This window comes from Gambusia affinis, linkage group LG03, assembly GCF_019740435.1.
Source record: "Gambusia affinis linkage group LG03, SWU_Gaff_1.0, whole genome shotgun sequence".
Taxonomy (NCBI): domain Eukaryota; kingdom Metazoa; phylum Chordata; class Actinopteri; order Cyprinodontiformes; family Poeciliidae; genus Gambusia; species Gambusia affinis.
This window is the reverse complement of record NC_057870.1, coordinates 17,680,366-17,702,529: the sequence shown is the minus strand read 5'-3', so window position 1 is coordinate 17,702,529 and position 22,164 is coordinate 17,680,366. Positions and strand designations below refer to the sequence as shown.

At 38.4% G+C, this 22,164-nt stretch overlaps 1 long non-coding RNA gene across 1 annotated transcript; it reads right to left on the bottom strand.

Moving 5' to 3' along the window:
- Positions 1 to 21,788, bottom strand: LOC122827398. The gene is made up of 3 exons (XR_006370055.1): positions 21,669 to 21,788; positions 20,333 to 20,446; positions 1 to 554 (listed from the first exon to the last, which is right to left on the bottom strand). It is a non-coding gene; the product is annotated as an uncharacterized LOC122827398 (long non-coding RNA).
- Positions 21,789 to 22,164: the final 376 nt, after the last annotated feature.

Here is a 22,164-nt window from a genome sequence, read left to right as displayed (position 1 = left end):
TATATTTTAAACTTTTATTTACATTTAAAATTTATGAAAACCCAGAAAATAATATATCGACAGTCTTATGGAAGACTATTCAATGCAGACAGTCATTATTGAAGGTCATTGGCTAGATATTCAGAGTACTGTATTCAAGCATATTAATGGAAAGTTTACTGCAAAGAAAAAGTGTGGCAGGACAAAAAGAGCACACATAATAAAAATACCTGACAAGGTGAATCAAAGCTTCAAGAGCCACAACACACAAATGCATCAATAAAGTGGACTTCAACTGTTGTATTTCTTTTGTTGAGCCTTTTGTGGAACCCAGAGTGTGGAGGAAGAACAGAATGTCTGAATCCAAGCTGCCTGAAATCCAGTGGGACGCTCCCACAGATTACGATGATTTGACAAGCCGTGTCATCTGCAACTGTCTACAAGGAAGTTTTAGAGTCCTGCATGGTTCCTTCTGCAGACAAGTTTTATGGAGATACTGATTTAATTTTCCAGCAGGACTTGGAACCTGCCCACACTGCTAAAGACACCGATGCCACTGAACCCCTGGGACAGTGCTAGGATGATAAAAGAAACCTGAGACAGTAAGGTAGATAAGCTGAAGGCCATTATTACAGACCAATTCAATAAATTTGCATATTATTAGAATAAATAATATAGTAACACAGTACACAAAGTGAAACACATTATATAGATACATTACTCACAGTTGCTTTGTTTTCATTAGCTTAAAGCAAATGAAAACAACATTTAAGATTTGAATATTACATCAAATCAATAAAAAAACAAAAAACATTTTTGTACAGAAATGTTTGTTTAAAGAAAAGTCTGCCTTTAATCTGCCTTTAATCTGAAAAGGTGCCTTTTCAGATTAAAGGCACCTTTAATCTGAATAATGACTTTGGCTTCCTGAAGAGCAGAGCCTCAAGTTGAGCCCCTCACTGCTATAATGCATTACTAAACTAATTTATTCGAAAGAGGCCCATCATAGTATTGACAGACTATGTTGTACAGTAAAAAAGAGATATGTTTCACTAGGACAACGGTTCTTCATTAAAGATTATTTTATTTAAATGCATCTTTTGTAACATTGAATTTGACTGAGAAAATCATTTTAGCTTTTTATGAGGTGTAGGACTTCAGCAGAAATAAATGCTTGAATTACACCATCCTGTGGGACAAATCAAAATATGTTGAATTACTGAATCAAATTTTCAGTGATGTGCTACATCATTCAGATGGACTTGGGAGGAAGACCGAATACCAGCACTGCATGCAATGGAAGTACATGTAGTTACTTTTTCACCAGTCAGTGAACGAACCAATCCCAACAAGTCCTATTAGTCTCCAAGGCAGTGAGCTAAGATGTTTACAGTGCTGGTGACAATGCTGAAATCACTTTTTAAATGATTATACATTGGCACTGTATGTTCTATGCTTACAGGACCTTTGTGTTGTGGTCTGCTTCTCCTTCTCTCCTTCAACCCACCACCGCCTCATGGACCATTAGTCCACACAGGCAATCAAAAGCTGTAATTACATTTCAAAAATATGTGCCCACTGGTGGTTCTGTGTTGTCAGAGCGGCGTGCAGTGACATGACAACTGCGTAAAAGCAAATTATGTTTATTCTCTTTTATTTCTGAAATAGTTATTATTTCTAGACCGCAAAAAATAGCTTGATGGGATAACCCACATGAAAAAAACTGCACACATTTCACTGCTAATGGCCCAGTGGGTTAATTATTATAACCCTTCCCCCCTCCATGTCACTTTTATGGAGAAAAGATAAACATGGCTCCTCATTCAAGTTTCCTTCTCACTGTTATTCAAATTTTAAACTTTTTAATTATTCCTCTGACTGCATACTGAAGATTCTCTAACCTCAGCCTAACTTGAATATCTTGTTTTCTTGTCTTTCCCATTTTTATGTGGGACTGAGATAAATGTTTCTCTGTCTCAGAAAGCAAAAGACAAATTATCGGACAAATGTTTCCTGATGCACCAATCAACTTATATAATAAAACATTTGAGAATGCTTCAGCTGCATTTATTTTGTAGGAACTGCCCTTATTATATGGCAACAATAGTTTAGCAAAGAATTACTAATATCACAATTTATGTCATATAATAATAAAATAAAATTATTTAAAAATGTTCAAGTGGTTTTATTATTTTCCAGTGAGGTTCTAAATATTGATAAATGATCTGTCTCCAACATTCAAAAAAAAAATTCTATTGTGCGTAAAAACAAAAAATAGTAACAAACAAGTACAAAGAAATTGATCTAGTGAGGCATGTGAGGTGAATAAGACTGATGTGACAAAAACTTTGCAGAAAATAAAACGTGCATAAAAGTCCACATATTAGAAAGCTGTCTTTTAAACATAAACAAACAAATAAATAGCTAAATATAAATTTGACTTCTGTATTGCACATGGCTAACTTCCAAGAACCAAGGTTCTGATTAATACAGAAGAGCCTTGGACTGATTTTTTTCTGGTGGGCAAAAACAGTTTTTTAGTGGAATAATGATGTTACAAAATTAATGTGGAAATACCAAGACACCTGAGAAATGACAATCTAGAAATGACTTCAAGAGTTTAATCATTTTAAATATTGAAAGGAGAACTGTGCACAAAATTTTAAACAAATTCCTCTCATCTCCATGATTTAAAGACTAATTAAAAATGCCAGGAGGCAGGTTTACATTTTTCACTTAGTTAGAATGACATTAAAGTAAAAAAACAAACAAAAAAAAAAAACCACACATCCCGTACAGCAGCCAGATTGGTCCCCCTTTCAGATGACCTCCTCTAGTTTCTCATGTTGGCACATAGTTGGCACTGTATTGTCGTAACCTGTAAGCTTAGCAAGTTGTTCATCACTTGTTTCCGACACCTCAGAGTGGAGTCATAAGTTATAATCAGCCAGTGTGGCGATCAGATAACCACGGCGTGGTTCAGATAATGAGGCCAGTCAGACTTTACAATACTGCATTGTGTAGCTCCCATCAGGGCAAGTGATGAATCAGAGATCAAGATTCAGATAAGTCTATTTCATCATGACAGGAGCACAACTGAACCTACATGTAACTACTGTGAGAGAGTATCTTCTACACAAACAGCCGGAGTGTGTTCAAAAGGTCACGACACAAGAGGTCAAAAGGTTTTCAAATAAGACATACAGGAATGTATGGAAAGGATAAAACTAACATGCAAGAGGATCTAAAAGAGGTGTTTTGTTTTGTCATAGCAACACTTAAAAATTTATGTTTGCAGACACTATAAATCCAATCTAACCAAGTTTGAGTTATTTTCACATTTATATACTTCCTTGAAAATCTTTTGATCATTTTCTCGTCCATTTTATTCAGCATGATGGAATATTTCTTGTTATTCGACATTCTGTAATATAAAATATAATTCCATGTGCTTCAAAGACACTAACGCAAAATGCATCAAGTAAATATGTATTTTTTTAAGCTGTAATTGCTGTTAGTGCTGCAAATCCTTGCTGTGTAAATCAGCAGAAATCAATCAAACATCACTCATGATCTGACATTATGACCTGCCAGCCCTGAAGCTTAATGGCACTTTTCCTTGACAGCAGCAGCAGCTACAGAAATGTTGGTCAGCCAGGCTTTCAGCCTCCCAGCCAGCCTTTTACGTCAACCATCTAGTCATTCATTCAGCCATTAAGCCCCAGCCTGCACCCGTCCCTCATAACTCTAATCCACCTGGCTGGCTTTGGACTTGGCAGTGCTCATTTTGCGTGTCCCTCCATCTGTGGTCACAACAAGTTTATCTGCGAGCTAATCTACACTGTCGCATCCAGCCATCATTATCCCCGTCGCTGATACTGTCTGCATCCGTCACTGCTCTTAATGACTCTTAACGTACTGGCGATTTTTCATGCATGTTTCTGTCAAAATATGGTTGCTCCAGTGACTCAGACACAAAAGAAACAGACACAATAGGACAGACCGATCAGCCAGTGGAGGGGATAATTATCTGTCAAATTTCAAAAAGCCTGCAGAGAGTTAAATGAAGTCAAAATAGACAGGAAGGCAGACAGCCATGCACATTTGTGCTCCGTCTGTCTCTCACAGACACAGACACATTATCACAATCCTGAATGATGTGTCCCCTGGGTATTAATATGGTTCTCTATGAGGCATTAATGGGAGTCAATAGGCCCCTTAATGGCTGTTCGCCATGTTGGTTGGCCTCTCATTAATGCGTCATCGCATAAGTACTTGTTAGATTCATGATTGTTACGGCCATGCGATTATGTTTGATGGGGGTCATACCAAATGAGGAAACTCATGTTATATACAATAGGCATTAAGGAAATTTGGAGCTTATTCAACAGCTAAAAATACGCAAGGGGTATTTTATGAGGTAATTCAGAGATTGTAGAAATACACAAACTCTCAAAGGTCTCCATGACATATATTGCCAGAAATTACTGGTTAGTAAATACTGGAAAGATGTAGGGGAAACAAATTTAAAAGGGCCATAAAGAGTGATGGAAAGGACTTTAACCAAGGATGATGGGGATGAAAGGATGGGCCAAAAAGAGACCAAGGATGTGAGGGATGAAAAGAAGTTATAAAGAGGGGTAAGAGAGGATCAGAGGGACGAATATAATCCTGCAACAGAAAAGGAAAAGGCAAAAGAAAAGACCTAACTGCTTCTCACTTTGGAAATTCAGGAGTGAGGAGGATGAGTGGGATAGAGATGTTCCTAAATAGGAATAAATAGGCTGATGGGGATAAATGTGGATTTTAAATGGGTATGAGGAGGATGAGTGGGTTGAAGAGGAGTCATAAAGAGGAACGAAGCATATATGTAAATGAAAGGTGTAAATATCTCAAGAGAGGGAAGAGAAAGTGAGTGGGATGATGAGGAGGAGTGTGATGGACAGAAGAAAGAAAGATAGGGAAGCAGGGGTTCATCAGACTGATGAGGCAAATGAGTGGGATGAATGGATGACACAGAGGGATGAGGAGGTTAAGTATGATAAAAAACAGGAAGGGATTATGAGAGGGATAAAGAGGGGCTATAAATGTGAATTTGAGGGATAAGAGTGATTAAAATGACCTGCAAGAGGAATGAGTTAAGAGAAAATAAGAGGATGAGAGGGATGAAGAGGAGCTGTTGAAGAGGATGAAAATGTGCCATAAACAAGGATATAACCCAAAAAGAGGGTTTAAAGATAGAAAAGAAGGAAGATGGGAATTATAAGAATGAATTAGTTAAATAAATGGGTTAAAATAAAACCATTTACAGGACAGAATATATTGAACTTGGCAAGGAATTTCACCTGAACCTAAGTCAACACATTAACTGTATTTGTTTTATGAATATGAATATGATAAGATATTAAAGTTAATGTCAGGTATTTGTACAGAATCACTTTGTTAGACAATGTTCTACTATGTCACATTGCCAATGGTATTTTTGTTCTGGTTTAACTAATCTGGATGTGTGCACAAGTTATAAAAACAGATGTTACTTTTTTGTCCTTTAAAAAACAAGCAAAAAGAAGAGATTTACAAAGGAGCCTCCATAAACTAAATCAAACAATCTCAAACACTTCAAGAGCACTTAATGTACCTATAAGGCATTTAGTGGGTTTATTTGTGAAGCATGGAGAAGTGAAGACAATAAAAACAGGCCTATATTCTGCTGCAGCTTGTGTGTCATAAAGTTTGACAGCCTCAGAGAAAGAAGGCACATGTGGAACTGGAAGATATTACAACACTGACTTAATTTATGATATTTCCCAGTTTCACCAAGTATAATAAAACATGCTGAATAGCGCTGCCACTCATTGTGCAATAAATGACTCGGCATTTAAATTTATGTATCTTTATCTGCAAAATATCAGCATCCCTTTAAAAGCAAGCCTTAAAGTAATTTTAGAAACTTTGACCTAGAATGCAATAAAGCTTTTCCTAATGGGTCTTATGAGCGGATGGCTCATAAAGAAAAAAAGAAACAAAGACTCTCTGACATCATGGGAAGCATCATGAACACTTACATGGGAGTAACAGCCCATGACCTTATTATACCTAGCATACCAGAATAACTTCAAGATGCAGCTCAAACTTCTCAGAGGTCTCCAAAAATCCAGCAGAAGATTCAAAGTAAGAATTTACGGAAACAAGGGTGAAAGGAACTGTCTCTTGTGCTTTGAGAAAAAAAGCCCTGGGCTGTGAGGAAGCAGTAAGAGGAGCATACCTCTGGGAGTTCTGATGGCAGAGTGAGCGGGGAAAAGAGCCAAGCCTTGTTCTGCCGTTATAAGCCCTGCACTGCACACACTGACGAGCATGCAGGAGAGAAATTGGCAGTGGGAATAAGGGCAAGGCGGTGTAAATGTGGAGCAGTAAAGTCTTCAGGGTGCACTGTGCACTCATCCTTGTGACCCCGCACACGCACACACACAGAGCACAGGATGCATGGGGGCTTAGGAGATGGCTGTGGATGGGGATGAAAACAAAGCCTGTGGGTTATGTTGGAGGGAAGCTCAGGGAATTGGGAGGGAAGCCTGCTCCTCATCCACCGGCCATATGCAGCATTGGATGTCGCACACATGTCTCGTATTCACAGACACTGGGAGCATACCGGCCATAAAAAGAGAGATTACCCAGGAAAAAAACAGGGGACGCCAGAAGGAAAGAAAACTAAAACTCACAAGCGCACATGCACCCAGTTACACACCGCACAAGGTTCTAACTGGCTGGTTTTGCCAGAAGTGAAAAGGGTAATCCTATGAAACTGTTTATGCGTGGAGAAACTTACTTTCAGTGGCCAAAAAAAAAAAAAAAGAAAAAAAAAAAGTAAGGAGAGAAGATGCCAGTCAAGTTCATACCTCTGCAATCTGTGACCTGGTTTCTAAATTCAGCAGCTATAAGGAAGGAAATAACAGCTACGCTGCTCATCCAGTCATTTTTGCTCCAGTCCGTTCCTGCTCAAGCCGCTTGGATTCTCAAGAAGTTCAAAGCTGTGACAACTTTAAAAGATATGAGCTTATTTTATTATGTGAAACAAATAATGTAATGTGTGTTAACATGGGGACTTGACACATAAAAAGACAGGAATATGCTTCTGGAAATTAAAGAGGTGAAAAAGTCTGAATTTACAAGTGATCTGTATCTCACAACAGTGACATAAACAGAAATTGGATGTGGCACCTGATTTATGACTTTGCATGTAGGCTTTCTTCCTGTAGGACCAAATAAACATATCTAGGGAAAATGACGTATCTGCTCAATGAAAACTGCTTTGCTATGATGCATGTTGATGTTAAACGTGACATTTAAAGATTAAAATAATCTGAATGATCTCAGAAATCTATGTTTTGAATCGTAGCCTCACATTTCAATCTATTTTTATGACCTCCGAGTTTTTGAGATTGGAAAGGACTCCGTGCCTTCACCCTAATCCTTACCACATTCAACAGATTCACCATCATATTCACATTTAAAGAACCTTTGAAAACAAATTGTTTTGAGTTAAAAATATGCAGCACTTCTGTTTGATTAATTTTGCATGAATGTCATTTAAAGACAAAACATGGTGACATTCAGATGAATCGGAGACTAAACCAGCTTGTAGGTTCACTCTCCTCCCTTCAGGCATGTCTCTGAAGCCTCTCATGCAGAGGAAGATATTGATTGTCGATGCACGTCTATTTTTATATTTAGACAAACACACATACATAGCAGATGGACCGATAATTATCCCTGTTGTGGGGCTGGTCTGCACATTCCTCAAGCAAGCATTTATTTTGTAATATGCTGAAAACAAATAGGGGGTAGTATATGTGCAAATATAAACAGATTATGAACATCATTGATTTATTGGCCTCCTATACATACAGTGTCAAGCTTAAGATCAACGAAACACCGACCTCCTTTAACCATCTACTCACATTTTCTCTCCAGCAGAGTGAGAAAGGCTTGCTTTTCTGGACAGATCAGCAGTTCAACTTGGGGCACTCAGATATGAACATGCACACAATCACACCTTTAGACATGTTAGAGTTATCGCAATCATTACAGTTTTAGCAGATAGTTTTTTTCTGTCTGCTAAAACACTATCCCCTATCCTTCACCTTCTCTTAACCAAATATTCAGTGAACTAAAGTATATAATAATTTGGGAACTGAAGGACAAAGATATTTGTGACACACCTGTGGACTGGTGCCTTGTAAGACATCGTGGAAAATGAGCAGAAGACAATTGTGGATTTCCTGTTCATCCTCAGGTTCAATGTTAATTGTCTTGAAGGTGCCGTTTTTATCAGATCAAACCATTAATTTACAAGTACAAACATAATGAGAATGTTGAAAAGTTTTTGTGAATCACAGATAAATGCCAAAAATGCTTGTGAAGAAGTTGAGTGCCATGAACAATATACCAAAATGATCTGAAGAGTCACTCAAAGAAAACAAGGTAAGGAAGATTTTCTCACAATGGATTATTCCACATGCAAACAAATTAGAAACACACACACACATTGGAAACATGTTGCAATTTTATGACAAAAAGAAAAAAAAAACATCTCTTACTGATTTCAAGACAACAATCCTGTCTATTTGCTAATTTAGCTACAGCCTACATCTATTTTTTTGTGTATATTAGTATTAATAAGTTTCATCTTAAGAAGTAACATCCCTAAGTGTGGCCGTGATCAAAACAAGGAGGAGGTCAGGAGAGCGTTCAGCTGAAAGTCTCACTTGCTTCCCATCCCCTGTAGGCCAGGACAGCAGCGAAGGAATCTACTGCATGTGTGAAATCTGTCACATTCTGGTTAATTTGCTAACAGGGTTTCATCGATCTACACTGAATGAGGGTATAGAGTTTGTCATTTTGTTTTCTCCTCCCATCCTGTGAAAATCCCACTCTGTAACATTTGAGTTTCATCAGCTCTTTTTACACTTTGAACCAGGGTTTATTTTAGTTCTGTCATTTCTCTTCATGCTCAAATCTTTTCATCATATATATTTATTTAGCAAATGCTTCTCTCTTCTGCAGTGTTGCATCACAAAACGTCTAAAGAGGCTTTCAGAAGAGCAAGAGCATTGAAAATTAATGAATGTGTCATCAGCAAGAGAGATTAATGAAGATTCAAGATTATTTATCCTTCATGCCTTTCCCAAAGTGCCCCGTCACAGAGGAGGAATAAATGGGGGTCAGTGAACAGAGTTTGGCTCCCGATGTGATTTCCACTAAAAAAATATTACCACTAGTAAATAAAGTTGAAATTTCAGATGTATCGTAAGTCGAATGCAATATTACCCTTAATGTTGATTGATCTCCTAGTAAAGATGTGTATAAAAAAACTTTAAGTATTCCTTCACTGCAGAAGCATAAACAAAAATATGTATCTAACCTTAAATTTGGTTATTTTTATTTTACAAGGGGGGCAATGTATCTGCAATAATAAATAATCTTTTAATAAAACATCATTGAATTGTTGTTTCAGCTGCTTTTGCCAACAGGAGAGCTCTTAGTCCTCTCTCACGTCTGGTTTCCTCCTTGGACAGCCCCAGATCCCTGTTTATGCTCTCTTCTCTTCAGCTATAGGATGTAGGTCTTTGCACTGAGTTGGACATGGACGGAGGTTGTTTTTACATCTGTTCATCTATTGTTGTGTTGTTGGAACAAGGTAAAGTACTTCCAGTGACAATGTCTACTGTTTACTGCATGTTCACTCGATTTCCACGTAGCACAAAAAGGCTCAGCAGATGGAAAACATCGGGACAAGAAAACTTGTGAACGAGTCTCACTTTATCATTTATTCTGCTTGAAACAACCTTGTTTTTTATTCATTTATTGGGTAGAGTATCTAGAAATGTGACTCAAGTAAGGATTTGAGTAGCAATAAGTCATAATACAGCTCAAATACAAGTACAGTGTAGTAAAACTTCTCCTAAAAGTACATTTTGGAAAACGAGAACCACTCAATGTTTTCAAACATTGATGTAATAATAAATGTAGGTTTTAAGATTTTTCATTTGATATTTTCTTGTCATTGAATCTTTGCATCAACCTTTTATAACAGAATGTCATTAAAAAATATCTGCAACATTTACAATCTTTTTTTAATCTTATTAGGTTTGAAACTATAATTTTCCACATGTTAACATCTCTAAGTAGTAATTTTTTATGTAATTCTTTTGTAAAATTGCAATGATTTTTATTTATTTTCAAACTAAAAATAGACATAAAGTTATTTCTGCAGTAGATTTTATTGGTCCAAAAAACTCATGTAAGACAGATGGGAAGATTGATCAATGACTTTACTGGTAATGTTCGATGTTTGCAATCCAATAAAAGATTCATTTAAATTAAGGCTGTTTAATTTATTAGCTATTAATGGGGATGTTGAGAAATTCTTCGTAAAGATGTTCCTGAACACCTGAATTACTCAGTGGTATCATGTCAAATCAACAAACCGTTTCAGAACCAGCGACTTATCTCTGGAGACTGGAATTAAGTAAAACAACACAAAATGACAAATGACAGACTCCAAATTGAAAGAGATACGATGTCATTTTCACCCTAAGGGTTTATGCACTCATCCATTTCACTTGGTGGTCATTGATGCAGGACTTTAACTGGAAACACGCAGCGCTGTGCTGATTGCTGCTGATGGTCCGGACTGCCTGGGCTTGTTTGACACCAAAAGCAGAACAAACATGTTGCCCAGTGAGTGTGATCGCACCTTTCTTTCAGCAGCTTTTGCTTTAGAAACAAGAACACGAAACTGACAGCACAACATCGCAGGAATGCTCCGTCACCGCTGAGTTATTCCTGACAGTGAAAGGGGTCAGTCAGAACTTCAAGAAACACCGTTTTTATGTTTTAATCAGAAGTTTTTGGTCTCACAACAAGAAACGTGTATTTAATACATTAGAAAGTAAAGAACTGAACTGAAAAGAAAGAATTGTCTAAATTTACTCCAAGAAATTTTTCTGTAGAGATTTCAGATTTTTTGCATTGGAGGTAAAACATAAAAGGCTTGTCTGAATCATCTGTTGGTATTTGATCACACTTTATACTGGGAGGAGAAGAAATCATTGGTAAATTTATTTTCTTGCAGTGTAACCAAAGTTAAATCAAGGCAAAATGCACTTCTACTTTTCTTCTTTTACATTTAGTTGGATGAAAAAAAATAGCCATTATGGTAGAGATCAAAATCTCTTGATTTGGTATTGATGCTGAAGAGTCTGAATGGAGTTAGAGCTAATGGAAGAGACAAGTAGTTCACCAGCTCTGTGTAGTAGAAAGGAAGCATGAGTGAGACAGATTGTACAGTATGTGGGACGAAAGGATGCTTGTGTAACATCTTTTGCTCTGACACAGTTTAAGAAGAGTCGTTGTCGGATTGAGGTTATGATGAAACGCGCCCACGGGATCGCCCTTACTTTACTGAATAGAGCGAAAGGTCATTGAATGTTTTTGGATGTCAACGATTTAAAGACAGAAAATTGACAAATTTAGGAATAGGGATGTGTTCACGTAGGTGCGGGAGCAGGTGTGTAAAAATATCATACCTGCATGTTACAAATAATCCTCATGCTGCTTCTTACGCAAACTTTAAGTGTAAGGAGAAGTGTATTACAGAGATTCGATCAAATGAAGCCGTTTTTCACCATTTTCACCAACAGCAGGATCTTGCAAATATGAATCTGAAAGCAAATGCCTGCACAATCTGAAAAAGATTATGGAAGTTGAATTTTCATTAGTGATGTCATTATTCTTCTAGCAAGAAGTAAAATCCAGATTAGAGTGTAGCGGCGATAACATAGATAATGATCAAGATGCCTCAATAAATCTAAAATAAAAATCACTTGGGAACAAATTGATGGATACGTTTGAATTCAACTAAATTTATCATTCCAAGAAAAGAATCTCATATCAACTATGAGGTACAGAGGTGGAAGTATCATGGAGTTAGCATGCTTTGCTGCAGCAGAACCGGAGCAGCTCAGAACCCAGCATTTATTGTTTGGGATGATTTTTTTCACAACTGTATTCCTCTGGAATGATGTTAATAGTAGAAGCCAAACTACATCAAGGCATGTTGGGGCTAGCTGGTAGAACTGAGCTCATTTCAGGTCCATCTGGTGTTCATTTTCTGGGGAAATAGCAGAAGAAGAAGCTCTGCAGAAAAATTATCCCAGTGAAAGAGTAGGATGTTTCCTAGTTTTCACCATTCAAAGTCATTTTTATCAGCTGCTGTTTGCCTTATGTGATGTCACATGAATGTCAAAGCTCATTTTCAGGTGGTGTGATTTAAATCTATTTATCATCCAACTAGAAAACCAAATGGGAAATCGGACCATGACATGGTTCTATGATTAACAACATGTTCTATGGTGGTATTCCAAGATATTTGACTAGTAGCAATGAAAGAACACCTACATTTAACCACATTTATTCTCTGTCTCTATTCTGAAAAAAACCTTTTAATCCAACAGAGGACTCTGCTGGTACACCTGATGTCTGGTTTTTGTGATGTTTTCACAGCTGCACTCTAAAGATGGGAAGTGATGTCACCAGCTGTGTCCTTCACGATTCTTCATCTCTCAAAGGATTTTTCTGTCTTCACCTGCAGTTTTTCCCCTCTTTCATGGCCAATCTGTCAGGGGTATATTTATAACCCCCATCATTTGCCTTTAGAACTTGTCACACTGTTGGGCCTAATGTATTTATTTTCCTATCCTTCTTTTTAAACAGATTATCGGCTTTAGCGTCAGTTCTTCTGTCTTGGAGCAAACATAAGCCGTTGGCTTCAAATCCTAACAGATGAAAACGCGAAAGGAAATACGGAGGATCCAAGTTACTGCAACCAGTCATTAACCTGCTCTGGGATGCATGAAAGTTAGGAGGCAGAAAAACTGCAAAACATCAATTTTATTAACCACTGGCTATAAAATAAATGTTAATAATCACTTGCATCTTGATTTCAAATGCAGGACTAAAACATCAAAGCACTACAGTCGTCTACTGACTGGTTGTGTGTACAGATGTTTGTGTTTACTGTCTATCTCTGTCAGAGCTGTAAACAATCTATCAGCACAAATCCAGGACCGTCTCTCTGCTGGTTGGTCAAGGTCACCTCACACACACACACACACACACACACACACACAGAGACGACCGTCCTGGCACAGACAGGTTCAGGACAAACACAGCCGAGGGCTGACTTGGCACAACCAAACCAGAAACAAATTAATTTTTGTCATATTTGCTAAATTCCATGCAATCAATTTTGGAAAACAAGTGACTTTAGGAATTTTTATCAGGAGCACGGACTGTTCACTGTTTAACTTACTCTTTGCAGTCAGTGTTTTCATTGATTGTTTTATTTATCAGTTTTACTGGTGCATGTAGCAAAGTCAGTGCACAAGGTACAGAATATCAATTTCATATGACTTTTCCCCAATTTTCCATTTCAGCTCAGTTTGTTGTCCTCGCTGTGCCAAGTTTGAAGTTCCACTCGGTCTGAACAAAATTGATTTTTTTCTGCCATAATGTCCGTCAAATTGAAGCACCTTCAGCAGCTGAGACTTTTTGTGGAAGAGGTTGGGGGACTGTTGCTGTCTTTGTCTTCAAGATAAAGAAAAAAAAAAAAACGAGAGAGAGAAAGGAACACCAAACACAACCTGAGAGAAAAACTGTCCTTCTATACAGGCTGGAAAAACCCAAGAGTACTGGTACATTTGCTGTAGCATTTGGGATACGTTTCTAGAATCTAGACTGGCAGTTCTTTGTGGAGAAAAATATAAAAGGTTTCTCAGTACTTGAACAAACTTAAAGGAGTTAGGCTTGAGAGCAGACAGTCTGTTTATTCACAGTTTTCTTCTTTAGGACAGACTCTCAGCTCCATCATTCATCCATTTATAATATGTACAGTTAAGAAAAAAGTTATTCATGTCCCTGGCATATTTAAATGTATAGCCATTTTATTCCACCAGGAAATAAGAAAATATAATAAGAATAGTTTAAAATAAAGTATTTTGTAAATGCATATTTTGTTAAAAACAGCCTGATCAATAACCAACTCCAAACTAATCACTTTAGGCAGGTTTCGACAGTTATCTTGAGGATTTATTGTTGATGATGACTCAAGTCTTGGAAGATGGAGTGCCTCCTTGCCATCACCCTAATCTTCCGCTTCCTCTTCACATGTTCTCTGTCGGATACATCCACTCTGTAGACATGATTGTTAATAATTCCTTCTTGCATTATTATCCTCATCTCTCATTCCTATCTCCTCACCCTTCGTTCCTTATGTTCTCATTCCTGTGTCACCATCTCCATCAGAAAATGTTTGATCCCCCATCTCTCTGTCTCCCTGATCAATAAACCTCCTCTCCACCATCCCTAATTTCTACAACTTTTACTTTACTCCATTCATAGATCATCCCTACTTATTTGAGTCATCATCCCAGCATCATTACCTGCTTTAGCCCCACCTCCCTCATTCCCACCACCTTTACCTGCATCTGGAGAAACAGCTTTAAACTGTGTCTGGCTTAAGCCATTCTTCTTCAACATCTGCAATTGTCTTAATTTTTGGGTGTGGTCTTTGCAAGAAAAAACTTAAAATGTAAAAAAAAAATGCTCAAGGTAAGGACCTTCACTGCATAAACTGCCTGCCAGCAGCTGTAAGCCTTACTGATCAAAGAGCAGATTATGTTCCCTCTTTCCTCTGATTGCTACCGGAAGATAAGCTTTTCTTTTTGCTATATTCTTCCGCTTCATTATTTCTCACCTTGTTCATACACGCCTATATTGCGAATGAAGATACAGCCGATTCTTTTTTGTAGAACTACTGAATCATGCTCTCCATATGAAAGCACCACAGTGTGTCATCTACTCAGGTTCAACTTTATCCCACCTCGTGCTGACGTGGTGTGGTCTTTGGTAGGGTGCACATGACGCTGAGCCTCTATATTTATTTCCGACTGTACCACTCAGGGTGGATATTAACTGTGTGGAAAACCAGGAGCCATAATCAAATAATGTCTGACAAGGAGAAGGTAGAGCAGGGGCCATCTGGTCTGCATGGGTGTGGCCTTGCAACAACACACTGACACAGACCACAAAGCAACACATTTATTATGATAAAACAATGAAAAAATAAAACGCATTATCATGTAAAAAGAAAAGCAGCTTGAATGTGTCATGCAGGAGACACCCCAGCTGAAAATACTGAAACCCAGAAGGAATCTGTTTGCATATTTCATCTTTCTATCCCCTTCATTCTTCAACAGGATATCTATCCGTTCTTTCTTCCTCTTTGTTCTTCCACCCTAACATCATCCCCGATGCCCAAAGCCCCTCCTGCCCATCACCTCGGCCACCAGCACGTCACTGGAGTGGCAGCCATTGGACTGAGCTGCAGTATGTCAGTGACCTCAGTGCACACATCCCCACAAAGACACTTACACACACACACACACTGGCAAACACGTGACTGCCCCCTGCTGCCTCTGTGGACTATAATCAGTGAGGTCCCAGCTGCAGGTCCAGAGCATTCTTCTCTGAGGACTACAGAGATCAGTCATCTCTCGAGGGAGGTGGCAGCATGTGGGCTTCCACTGTATGTGTTTGGGTTTTAAATCATAGGGGGGAGATTTTATCATTTCTAACAAGTGGATGAGATGTGATCTGTGAAATTATCTAAAACTTTCGTCTTAAAATCAAAAGACCCCTTATATTTCAAGTTTTTTTCAAAATGGTAAGGCCATAAAAACTGTCTCATTAAGACAAAAGATGAAGATGCATCATGATGTGGATGTAAGCAAACCGGCTTTGATGCCATGGTTGCACAATGTTCAAAGTTTGCAGTGAAACAAAGCAGTGAATTGGTAATATCATATGAGCTCATTTGAGCTGATTTGCTACAGTTGCAATTGCTTGCAAAAGTATCGACACACTTTAAACCTGTAAGAACCCTAAGAACTTGAAACATGGTAATGTTTCAAGTTCACATTTCCCAAACATGGCAATATTTCAAATGTTCAAACTCCTGGGTCACTACGTAAAAAAACTTGCCTCTGTGAATCCAATGATTATAATTTTCGTTTGCTTCAAAGCTACTTTTTGACTCTGTGTCCATCTATCCCATATCATAGAAAATCACTAATGATTGTGGCTGTAATGGGACATTATGTTAAACAGTTAAAAGGATGTGAATGCTTCTGTGAGGGATTAAATCTAAAAAACACAAAATCTTACATCTTTTACAGTAAAGTGTCTCCATTGACTATTTGTAGAGTACATCCAAATTCCATCAGCTGTTAAATATTTCAGCTCTGATAAGCTAACCTTGCTATTTCAGGAGCTGCTTCCCCTTTTGCTCTCTGCTGCCAAAAGCCCGTCTCATTCCATGGAACATTGATAGATTCATCAGTTTAAGACTTTTGTCACTCTGTTCAGCCTTTACTCAGATCTTCTCATGGAAACTGAAGTTATCGTGCGTGCACAGTAGTCGCTATTTACACAAAACTGGATGGAGTTTTCTCAAGTTTATTTGCCTCATATACTGAGAAAAAAATGACAAGGTGCCTCAGGTGATTATCAAAAGTAAAACCATGGAGAAAGACAGTTTAGACTGCAGCTTTACTTATTTATTCAATTATGCAATTTGTTAAATTCCTCTCGGTTAGGCAACCAGTGCTGTCCTTAAATGTCACTGCAGCAGTTCAGACTTGTGTTGACATATATAGTACGTTTCTGTAGTTGCCCTAGAAATTTTTATCAAAACATTTAAGGAAAAGCCAGAATTTAGGACATGGCAAGGACATGTTCAGTTTACTTTCAGCTCAAACATCTTTCCAAAGGTTTTCATGCAACTTTTCAAGCATTCTTGTCACATAACAAATCACAACTGCCAATGTATTTTAAGACCATTTTATGTCATGTTATGCATCTCAGAGGTTTTGAGTAAACAGAGGGACATACCAGTCAGATCAGGAATACGGGTGATGAGACGTTTAAAGACAGGTTCGCACAGCTGCAAACACCAAGATATGTCCACACACCTAAACTGTCAGACAAGCAAGAAGGGCAATAATCAGAGAAGCAGCAAAGAGGTCCAGGCGACTCTGGATGAGTTGCTGAAATCCACACCTCATGTCAGAGGTTCTATTGTTGAATGCTAGCCAGGCTCTCTACAGATCTGGGCTTTGTGGAAGTGTGACAGGAAAAAAGCCATTGTTGAAAAAGGACAAGAAGTGCCGGGTGAAGTTCAGAGAGGCAGAAAACATGTGGGAGAAGGAGCTCTGTTCAAAGGAGGCATAAAAAAACAAAACTATTGCCCATTTCCCTAAACACGCCATCCTCTGTGGTGGTGAGGGTGACCATCATATCCCCACAGCATGATGGTGGTGTCATGCTGTGGGGATGTTTTTCTGTTTAGTAATGAGAGTCAGTTGATGGGATGATGAATGGAGCAACCATAGAGAGCAATTCTGGAGAAAAAAAACTTGTTAGGGGCTGCAACAGACTTGAGACTGGGGTTGAGGTTCATTTTAGCATAGTAACACTAAACATTCATAGGAAAGCTGCAGGAAAACAAATGAGCTCAAATCACTTGAATCTGTTGGGAAAAGTTCAGACCAAAAGCCAATCAAGAATCTGTGAAAAAAGTATGTAAACAGAGGTTCACCATCACCTGTTTTATTTAAATACCACCAGCAGACGGACCCATCACTAATAACTAATGAATTTTGAATTAATGAGTTACAATGACACTCAATTTCCTTTTGTGATGAATAGAGTATTTTTGATGGGATTTTTTGTCGTTATTATACCCAAAAATTTCTAGATGTGCCCGTTGGATCTTTTTTCTACATTTTCCTTCTTTACAGTAATGCATTTTTTTCCATCCATCAAGCCTGAAAAGTAGATTATGCATACCATAACAACATCAGAGAGACAAAGTTTCAGTATTTTCTATGTATATTTTGGTACTTGTACCCTCATATTGGGTAGATGTGTGTGTAGCATGTGTCCCAGCTGCTGTGTCCATATGGGAGTCTGCGTGTGCATGTGAGTGAGCGGATTGTTGGTATGTTCTCCAAAGCCCTGAAGGTCATCTGCGAGGTGATTACACTTCAGCTGTGTCCAGGTTTGAAGCACAAACAGCTGCACTTCCACATTGATTTGCTGTCACTCCAGATGGGAATACATAGTGTATACCAGACCGAACCCATCACACACACACCAACATCAGCTTCTCTATCTCTTATGCACACACACTCAAACTAATCATCCTGAAACCAATGAATGATTTCAGAGTGGGCGGTGAAAAGGTGAAGGATCAGCCTGTGGTTTGTGGCAGGTCACCAATGGTTTCCATAGCTGGCTGGAAATGTATTCTCTGGGATCTGGATGAACTGTCAAATGAGTTTATAGGGAACCATTTCATCGTGGTTTTTTTAATTCTTGAATCTAAAATGTCTGACGTGTTATTGAAATTCAAATGACCAGCGCCGCCGGTATTTCTCAATCTTACTGCATGAATATGAATGGAGTGACAGCCTCCATCTGATTCTTGCTTAATATTCATGAGAGGAGGAGATTTGATGAATTACCCAAATGTGTGTACTGATCTCTATTTGAGATTATCGAACCAAGAAACCAATTGTTCTGTAATGAGAGGCATTCACGTGGGCTCGAGATGGGCTTTAAATGTTATTCTGGGTTCCATCCCGGCTCGGCCTTTTTAGACAGGAGGTCAGGGGTCGTGAATCCTTTGAAGGGGAGTATCCGTCACACTTGACATTTTGCATTGACCTCCGTTCAGGTTGTGCAGCCTGGAAGCCGTGAGGGCGGTGCGAGTTGTTGACAGCTCTTCGGAAAAAGGTGCAGATGGGTGGAAATGCACAAAAACACTAACTTGTTGCCCACACATGGACACAAATGTCTGGTTTCACCCACAGCTCAAATGTCTGTCTTAAAAGCATTATTTTGCACTGCTATTCAGGGCTTAATTATTAGTTGTGTGCACAGACCGCCATCATGGCTTGTTCAGACCTACTTCCAATGACAGGTCAACTCAAAGCAAATGAATATCAATAAAAGTGACAGACTTTCTTGCAAACGCCTTGAATGCAACATAAAACATAATCTAATTTCACGTACAGACTTTTAATCAATGTCTGCGCCGACCTCGTTTGCACTTACTGGCCACTTTATTAGGTATACCATGTCAAAGGCATATCACCACAAACAGTCATTTACTTGACTTGATGAAGTTCAGACTGACATTCAGAATGAAAAAGAGATTTATTTGACATCATCAGGCAATATGCATTTGTCAGTAACCACATGTTTACAGCGCCACCTGTCACCCGCATCTCATCACATCTCATTTTGTTCCAGTACACATTAATAAAAGCAAAACCATCTTTATTTTGCACCACCTGATCTGAAAAAATATAGCAATTATTGAACCACATCCCTGAGTATTGCTGCTGACCATGTCAACCTCACTGTGACCACAGTAGCTCATCTTCTAGCAGCTAATTCCAGCAGGTTAATCCACCATGTCACAAAGCTCAAATCGCCTTAAACAGGTTGATAATTCTGGGTTAGCAATTTAAATGTCTCACACACTTCCATTAACATAGAAACTGAAATATAAATTGCATACACAAATTGCACTGGTGCCAGTAAATGCAGTGGGGGGTTTTAACTATGACTAGTCCAAAAAGGTGCCAGAGAAGAAGGATTATAGGATTAAATTTGTGCCTCCGCTTTGAGGTCTAGATGGACCTGACCTGTCCAAAGTGTTTTCCAGCATAAAGTGTTTCTATGCTCTTGCACAACCACCCCCAACCACACGTTACACACAAAGACACGAACATACACGTTTCTTCCATAATTGATGTGGGAGATGAGGCTCCCCAGGGGTCACCTCCTCTTCCTTCATCCCTCCCAATTTCTGCAGCGTTTCTTGGCTGGCTCCTGCTCACCTTCTACTCTCCTGTCTTACATTTCACCTCTTCAGCCGCCCCCCCTGCCTTCTAGCCCGTCCGTTTACCTGCCTGCTGGCTCACATCCATTAAATGTGCTGACAGCACCGGAGGTGACCGGGTTGGGGCACCAGAAAACCATTCATACAGAAGCAATGTGCCTTTATTTATTTATCTATTTATTATTTGGCCTCTAGACTGTTTTAGTGTGTTTGTATCTATGAATATTTCTAAAAAAAAAAAAAAAAAAAAAAAAAACTCACCACTGAGATGAACTCACAAGAAACCATTGCACTCCCAGAAAAACACAAGCAGCAGAAACACACCTTGTAGTTCACGGTGTCCTCAGAGGCTTTTATCACGATGCACCTGGGTCCTCTCCAGATGTTGAACGTCTTCCTAGCCAGGTGAGATAGTCAGGAGGAGGCAGACACACACACCTGGAGAAAATAGATACATGGTGAGAGAAAAGCTAATTTATAGAGAAACCCAGCACACCTGAACACACCTTCACATTAGATAAGAATTACCTGTAATTCCTCACATTGACATACATTGCAGGCAGCACATCTCTTCACACTTTGTGAATTTACATATGGCAGGTATATATATCAAACATGACTCTCATCCTGTAGGTAGTTTTTGTATTAAATTATTCTTTACAGGATTTATTATTGTGTTTCACAGAAACTGAGCATGTTTTATTGCCCAGAACAATCATAAAATTCCTCCAGCATTTTACTGAGAAGGAAGCCTTTTCCATCTGCTTCCAGTCAAATTAATGATCTTTAAAATCCCAGGAAGTTCTCTAAATAAAGGAAAAAGAAAATCTCAGAGAGGCCATCTTTTGCAATTAAACTGAAGGAAAATGGCCACCAGCTCCGACTGGAATATAATCAAAGTCTTAACATGATGCTAGCACCACTAGACTTGGCACTTGGTTCAGTTTAATTAGGTTAGGAAGACTCATATTCACGTTTTAATATATGCTTCTTGTCACTGTGGCTAAAAAGTGAAACTTTCTCTTGTCTGAAGATAAAATCTTCATATCCAGTTAAACTGGAATGAGTTTATTCTCAGTCGATGCCGATATAAAACTGGCTTCACTGTGGAGAAAAGAGCTTCTAGTTTGTGGTTTCTGGGTTATTCTTGGACATCCTGACAATTTTTTTCCATTTGATAATTTGGGTCAGGTGGAAGAAAGCTTGACACAAATATTAATAAATTCCTGTTTCTAAAAATTATTAAAGTTGCTTGGGATCCAGTGATCTTCAGGCCAACATTAAGTTTCTGGAATGACTCCCATCAATACAATTTTGAAAATACGTGATCTGTGCCTGGAAGTCATGTGTGTACCAGGAAACCAATAAGTTTGAATAAAATATTTTAAAAAGTGATCACACATCGTTACAGCATCCCAGAAGCTCAGAGTTAAATACAGAAATCCTGACATTTCTCTGCAACTCCCTCTGAGGACATTTAACAAAATATTGGGAGTGTTTGCATAAATTTGTAGCTGCATGGATAAATTCAGAGATGAGTGCCCATTCTTTAGAGTTGTTTGTGCCATGACGCAGTTAAGTTGGGAGCCAAGTGCAGATAAAGCCAGAGGCTCTTGGTGAAGAGCAGATTCTTTAATAACAAACAGAAAGGAAAACTTACATGGGGAAAATCAACTACCAGTTGAATTCAGGCAAGAAACAAACATGGCAGACGAAGAACAAAAATCCAAGAACAAAAATGGAACAAAGAAAAAGTTTTATACTTTTAAACCAGAAGGACTAATCAGAGGCAAATGGGAACAGCTGAGTTAGAATGAAGCCAGAGGAAAATCAGATGATAGAAAACATCTGTGAAAGGGAGGAAACTATCAGGCTGAAGGTGAATAATAAATACAAAGAGGTTGAAACGAGACTAAAACCGGAAAGAATAACACTAATCAAAGATTACAACATTCAAAAATATAAATAGCAATTGTGCTACAATTCCTTTTTTAAACCAATTATCTTCTAACATGACCTTATTTAATTTAAATGCTAGATTTTCCAAATTTTTCAACAATTCTTCATAGACAAGCTTAACATGGGTGACTAGAAATTTGTTGAAGTTTTATGCAAATTAGTTCTTTCAAACCAGTAAGATTATTTTTACATTTACA